We start from the raw sequence: 6,187 nt of genomic DNA, 5'->3' as shown, positions 1-6,187 counted from the left end.
TTTTAAAATTTCAGCAGTCGTCAATTGTTTGCATTTCCATTGTTTCTTGGGAAAAGCGTTGTGCTGGTAGGAGGAGAAAAACAACAGAGTGTTCTCACTGAAGAGAAAGGGGCTCATCACAAGGAGGAACATACCACACATAGGTCAGAAGGGCTGTTTCGTATTTTGCCGTGATCGTATAGTGGTTAGTACTCTGCGTTGTGGCCGCAGCAACCCCGGTTCGAATCCGGGTCACGGCAGGTTTTTCAAGGTGACATTGGTGTCGCACTCTGTGTTGCCATCCGTTATCTTCAGCCTTCTTTTAGTGCAGGCTGTGCTAATGGCACGTCCTGAATGTTTACGTTTCCTAAAGTGTGAAAGACTAGGGATATGATATAAGAGAAATAGGATCTTTGATGCCAGCATGCTGTGTAGATAAGTACTGATCAAGTCACGCTTCTAAGGCATGGAAGGAATCTTTTCAATTGTTGAGTGTCCATTCATTGCCACAACAGCAGAAAGACATTCTGCAGTTATCATTGATCTATTTAATGTCTCCTACATGACATGAAGTTCAAAGTATTGTGTTGTACTGATGTCTACACCTACAAAAACCATAAACCCAACCTCAAAGTAACCTGTCGTGTTTTAGCAACATCCACACCAACCATAAGCTTAAAACCCCATCTCACTGTAAACTTTAGTGTACTGTAAAGGTCTGCGCCGACCACAACCCAAACCTTGCCTACTTGTAAATTACTGTTGTGGAGCCCGGATAGCTCAGTCGGTAGAGCATCAGACTTTTAATTTGAGGGTCCAGGGTTCAAGTCCCTGTTCGGGCGTATGACGCTCATTTTGTGGAGCCACAGCTTTTGCCGTTGAGCTATCGTTTGATGAAAGTTTCATCTGGATGCACAATATGTGTACTAGGCATAAAGAAATGGCAGTACAGTCAGTCTTGTAGTCGTGGCCGAGTGGTTAAGGCGATGGACTAGAAATCCATTGGGGTCGCCCCGCGCAGGTTCGAATCCTGCCGACTACGTCCTCCCCTTTTTTAAAATTGCAGCAGTCGTCAATTGTTTGCATTTCCATTGTTTCTTGGGAAAAGCGTTGTGCTGGTAGGAGGAGAAAAACAACAGAGTGATCTCACTGAAGAGAAAGGGGCTTATCACAGGGAGGAACATACCACACATAGGTCACAAGGGCTGTTTCGTAGCTCGCCGTGATCGTATAGTGGTTAGTACTCTGCGTTGTGGCCGCAGCGAATCCGGGTCACGGCAGGCTTTTCAAGGTGATATTGGTGTCGCACTCTGTGTTGCCATCCGTTACCTCCAGCCTTCTTTTAGTGCAGGCTGTGCTAATGGCACGTCCTGAATGTTTACGTTTCCTAAAGTGTGGAAGACTAGGGATATGATATAAGAGAAATAGGATCTTTGATGCCGGCATGCTGTGTAGATAAGTACTGATCAAGTCACGCTTCTAAGGCATGGAAGGAATCTTTTCAATTGTTGAGTGTCCATTCATTGCCACAACAGCAGAAAGACATTCTGCAGTTATCATTGATCTATTTAATGTCTCCTACATGACATGAAGTTCAAACTATTGTGTTGTACTGATGTCTACACCTACAAAAACCATAAACCCAACCTCAAAGTAACCTGTCGTGTTTTAGCAACATCCACACCAACCATAAGCTTAAAACCCCATCTCACGGTAAACTTTAGTGTACTGTAAAGGTCTGCGCCGACCACAACCCAAAGCTTGCCTACTTGTAAATTACTGTTGTGGAGCCTGGATAGCTCAGTCGGTAGAGCATCAGACTTTTAATTTGAGGGTCCAGGGTTCAAGTCCCTGTTCGGGCGTATGACGCTCATTTTGTGGAGCCACAGCTTTTGCCGTTGAGCTATCGTTTGATGAAAGTTTCATCTGGATGCACAATATGTGTACTAGGCATAAAGAAATGGCAGTACAGTCAGTCTTGTAGTCGTGGCTGAGTGGTTAAGGCGATGGACTAGAAATCCATTGGGGTCTCCCCGCGCAGGTTTGAATCCTGCCGACTATGTCCTCCCCGTTTTTAAAATTGCAGCAGTCGTCAATTGTTTGCATTTCCATTGTTTCTTGGGAAAAGCGTTGTGCTGGTAGGAGGAGAAAAACAACAGAGTTTTCTCACTGAAGAGAAGGGGCTTATCACAAGGAGGAACATACCACATATAGGTCACAACGGCTGTTTCGTAGCTCGCCGTGATCGTATAGTGGTTAGTACTCTGCGTTGTGGCCGCAGCAACCCCGGTTCGAATCCGGGTTATGGCAGGCTTTTCAAGGTGACATTGGTGTCGCACTCTGTGTTGCCATCCGTTACCTCCAGCCTTCTTTTAGTGCAGGCTGTGCTAATGGCACGTCCTGAATGTTTACGTTTCCTAAAGTGTGGAAGACTAGGGATATGATATAAGAGAAATAGGATCTTTGATGCCAGCATGCTGTGTAGATAAGTACTGATCAAGTCACGCTTCTAAGGCATGGAAGGAATCTTTTCAATTGTTGAGTGTCCATTCATTGCCACAACAGCAGAAAGACATTCTGCAGTTATCATTGATCTATTTAATGTCTCCTACATGACATGAAGTTCAAACTATTGTGTTGTACTGATGTCTACACCTACAAAAACCATAAACCCAACCTCAAAGTAACCTGTCGTGTTTTAGCAACATCCACACCAACCATAAGCTTAAAACCCCATCTCACGGTAAACTTTAGTGTACTGTAAAGGTCTGCGCCGACCACAACCCAAACCTTGCCTACTTGTAAATTACTGTTGTGGAGCCTGGATAGCTCAGTCGGTAGAGCATCAGACTTTTAATTTGAGGGTCCAGGGTTCAAGTCCCTGTTCGGGCGTATGACGCTCATTTTGTGGAGCCACAGCTTTTGCCGTTGAGCTATCGTTTGATGAAAGTTTCATCTGGATGCACAATATGTGTACTAGGCATAAAGAAATGGCAGTACAGTCAGTCTTATAGTCGTGGCTGAGTGGTTGAGGTGATGGACTAGAAATCCATTGGGGTCTCCCCGCGCAGGTTTGAATCCTGCCGACTACGTCCTCCCCGTTTTTAAAATTTCAGCAGTCGTCAATTGTTTGCATTTCCATTGTTTCTTGGGAAAAGCGTTGTGCTGGTAGGAGGAGAAAAACAACAGAGTGTTCTCACTGAAGAGAAAGGGGCTCATCACAAGGAGGAACATACCACACATAGGTCATAAGGGCTGTTTCGTAGCTCGCCGTGATCGTATAGTGGTTAGTACTCTGCGTTGTGGCCGCAGCAACCCCGGTTCGAATCCGGGTCACGGCAGGTTTTTCAAGGTGACATTGGTGTCGCACTCTGTGTTGCCATCCGTTTTCTCCAGCCTTCTTTTAGTGCAGGCTGCGCTAATGGCACGTCCTGAATGTTTACGTTTCCTAAAGTGTGGAAGACTAGGGATATGATATAAGAGAAATAGGATCTTTGATGCCAGCATGCTGTGTAGATAAGTACTGATCAAGTCACGCTTCTAAGGCATGGAAGGAATCTTTTCAATTGTTGAGTGTCCATTCATTGCCACAACAGCAGAAAGACATTCTGCAGTTATCATTGATCTATTTAATGTCTCCTACATGACATGAAGTTCAAACTATTGTGTTGTACTGATGTCTACACCTACAAAAACCATAAACCCAACCTCAAAGTAACCTGTCGTGTTTTAGCAACATCCACACCAACCATAAGCTTAAAACCCCATCTTACGGTAAACTTTAGTGTACTGTAAAGGTCTGCGCCGACCACAACCCAAACCTTGCCTACTTGTAAATTACTGTTGTGGAGCCTGGATAGCTCAGTCGGTAGAGCATCAGACTTTTAATTTGAGGGTCCAGGGTTCAAGTCCCTGTTCGGGCGTATGACGCTCATTTTGTGGAGCCACAGCTTTTGCCGTTGAGCTATCGTTTGATGAAAGTTTCATCTGGATGCACAATATGTGTACTAGGCATAAAGAAATGGCAGTACAGTCAGTCTTGTAGTCGTGGCCGAGTGGTTAAGGCGATGGACTAGAAATCCATTGGGGTCGCCCCGCGCAGGTTCGAATCCTGCCGACTACGTCCTCCCCTTTTTTAAAATTGCAGCAGTCGTCAATTGTTTGCATTTCCATTGTTTCTTGGGAAAAGCGTTGTGCTGGTAGGAGGAGAAAAACAACAGAGTGATCTCACTGAAGAGAAAGGGGCTTATCACAGGGAGGAACATACCACACATAGGTCACAAGGGCTGTTTCGTAGCTCGCCGTGATCGTATAGTGGTTAGTACTCTGCGTTGTGGCCGCAGCAACCCCGGTTCGAATCCGGGTCACGGCAGGCTTTTCAAGGTGATATTGGTGTCGCACTCTGTGTTGCCATCCGTTACCTCCAGCCTTCTTTTAGTGCAGGCTGTGCTAATGGCACGTCCTGAATGTTTACGTTTCCTAAAGTGTGGAAGACTAGGGATATGATATAAGAGAAATAGGATCTTTGATGCCAGCATGTTGTGTAGATAAGTACTGATCAAGTCACGCTTCTAAGGCATGGAAGGAATCTTTTCAATTGTTGAGTGTCCATTCATTGCCACAACAGCAGAAAGACATTCTGCAGTTATCATTGATCTATTTAATGTCTCCTACATGACATGAAGTCCAAACTATTGTGTTGTACTGATGTCTACACCTACAAAAACCATAAACCCTACCTCAAAGTAACCTGTCGTGTTTTAGCAACCTCCACACCAACCATAAGCTTAAAACCCCATCTCATGGTAAACTTTAGTGTACTGTAAAGGTCTGCGCCGACCACAACCCAAACCTTGTCTACTTGTAAATTACTGTTGTGGAGCCCGGATAGCACAGTCGGTAGAGCATCAGACTTTTAATCTGAGGGTCCAGGGTTCAAGTCCCTGTTCGGGCGTGTGACGCTCATTTTGTGGAGCCACAGCTTTTGCCGTTGAGCTATCGCTTGATGAAAGTTTCATCTGGATGCACAATATGTGTACTAGGCATAAAGAAATGGCAGTACAGGCAGTCTTGTAGTCGTGGCCGAGTGGTTAAGGCGATGGACTTGAAATCCATTGGGGTCTCTCCGCGCAGGTTCGAATCCTGCCGACTACGTCCTCCTCTTTTTAAAATTGCAGCAGTCGTCAATTGTTTGCATTTCCATTGTTTCTTGGGAAAAGCGTTGTGCTGGTAGGAGGAGAAAAACAACAGAGTGTTCTCACTGAAGAGAAAGGGGCTTATCACAGGGAGGAACATACCACACATAGGTCACACAGGCTGTTTCATAACTCGCCGTGATCGTATAGTGGCTAGTACTCTGTGTTGTGGCTGCAGCAACCCCGGTTCGAATCTGGGTCACGGCAGGTTTTTTAAGGTGACATTGGTGTCGCACTCTGTGTTGCCATCCGTTATCTCCAGCCTTCTTTTAGTGCAGGCTGTGCTAATGGCACGTCCTGAATGTTTACGTTTCCTAAAGTGTGGAAGACTAGGGATATGATATAAGAGAAATAGGATCTTTGATGCCAGCATGCTGTGTAGATAAGTACTGATCAAGTCACGCTTCTAAGGCATGGAAGGAATCTTTTCAATTGTTGAGTGTCCATTCATTGCCACAACAGCAAAAAGACATTCTGCAGTTATCATTGATCTATTTAATGTCTCCTACATGACATGATGTCCAAACTATTGTGTTGTACTGATGTCTACACCTACAAAAACCATAAACCCAACCTCAAAGTAACCTGTCGTGTTTTAGCAACCTCCACACCAACCATAAGCTTAAAACCCCATCTCACGGTAAACTTTAGTGTACTGTAAAGGTCTGCGCCGACCACAACCCAAACCTTGCCTACTTGTAAATTACTGTTGTGGAGCCCGCATAGCTCAGTCGGTAGAGCATCAGACTTTTAATCTGAGGGTCCAGGGTTCAAGTCCCTATTCGGGCGTGTGATGCTCATTTTGTGGAGCCACAGCTTTTGCTGTTGAGCTATCGCTTGATGAAAGTTTCATCTGGATGCACAATATGTGTACTAGGCATAAAGAAATGGCAGTACAGGCAGTCTTGTAGTCATGGCCGAGTGGTTAAGGCGATGGACTAGAAATCCATTGGGGTCTCCCCGTGCAGGTTCGAATCCTGCCGACTACGTCCTCCCCCTTTTTCTTCTAAGCT

General features: G+C 45.3%; 1 protein-coding gene and 12 non-coding genes across 13 annotated transcripts in view; 12 read left to right on the top strand and 1 right to left on the bottom strand.

Moving 5' to 3' along the window:
* LOC137491165 (uncharacterized) overlaps positions 1-6,187 on the bottom strand; it is a 514,718-nt gene that overhangs the window by 222,953 nt on the left and 285,578 nt on the right. The gene's annotated exons all lie outside the window — the stretch shown is intronic.
* On the top strand, positions 168-239 carry trnah-gug (transfer RNA histidin (anticodon GUG)). The gene has a single exon. It is a non-coding gene; the product is annotated as a tRNA-His (tRNA).
* trnak-uuu (transfer RNA lysine (anticodon UUU)) lies at positions 749-821 on the top strand. Its single transcript has one exon. It is a non-coding gene; the product is annotated as a tRNA-Lys (tRNA).
* On the top strand, positions 940-1,021 carry trnas-aga (transfer RNA serine (anticodon AGA)). The gene has a single exon. It is a non-coding gene; the product is annotated as a tRNA-Ser (tRNA).
* On the top strand, positions 1,769-1,841 carry trnak-uuu (transfer RNA lysine (anticodon UUU)). The gene has a single exon. It is a non-coding gene; the product is annotated as a tRNA-Lys (tRNA).
* On the top strand, positions 2,218-2,289 carry trnah-gug (transfer RNA histidin (anticodon GUG)). The gene has a single exon. It is a non-coding gene; the product is annotated as a tRNA-His (tRNA).
* trnak-uuu (transfer RNA lysine (anticodon UUU)) lies at positions 2,799-2,871 on the top strand. The gene has a single exon. It is a non-coding gene; the product is annotated as a tRNA-Lys (tRNA).
* Positions 3,249-3,320, top strand: trnah-gug (transfer RNA histidin (anticodon GUG)). The gene has a single exon. It is a non-coding gene; the product is annotated as a tRNA-His (tRNA).
* Positions 3,830-3,902, top strand: trnak-uuu (transfer RNA lysine (anticodon UUU)). Its single transcript has one exon. It is a non-coding gene; the product is annotated as a tRNA-Lys (tRNA).
* On the top strand, positions 4,021-4,102 carry trnas-uga (transfer RNA serine (anticodon UGA)). The gene has a single exon. It is a non-coding gene; the product is annotated as a tRNA-Ser (tRNA).
* On the top strand, positions 4,280-4,351 carry trnah-gug (transfer RNA histidin (anticodon GUG)). Its single transcript has one exon. It is a non-coding gene; the product is annotated as a tRNA-His (tRNA).
* On the top strand, positions 5,052-5,133 carry trnas-uga (transfer RNA serine (anticodon UGA)). The gene has a single exon. It is a non-coding gene; the product is annotated as a tRNA-Ser (tRNA).
* On the top strand, positions 6,082-6,163 carry trnas-aga (transfer RNA serine (anticodon AGA)). Its single transcript has one exon. It is a non-coding gene; the product is annotated as a tRNA-Ser (tRNA).

The sequence above is a fragment of the Danio rerio genome, chromosome 4 (assembly GCF_052040795.2).
Source record: "Danio rerio strain M-AB ecotype USA chromosome 4, GRCz13ab, whole genome shotgun sequence".
NCBI classification, from domain to species: domain Eukaryota; kingdom Metazoa; phylum Chordata; class Actinopteri; order Cypriniformes; family Danionidae; genus Danio; species Danio rerio.
The sequence above is the reverse complement of the archived record's forward strand: the minus strand, read 5'-3'. Positions and strand labels throughout refer to the sequence as shown.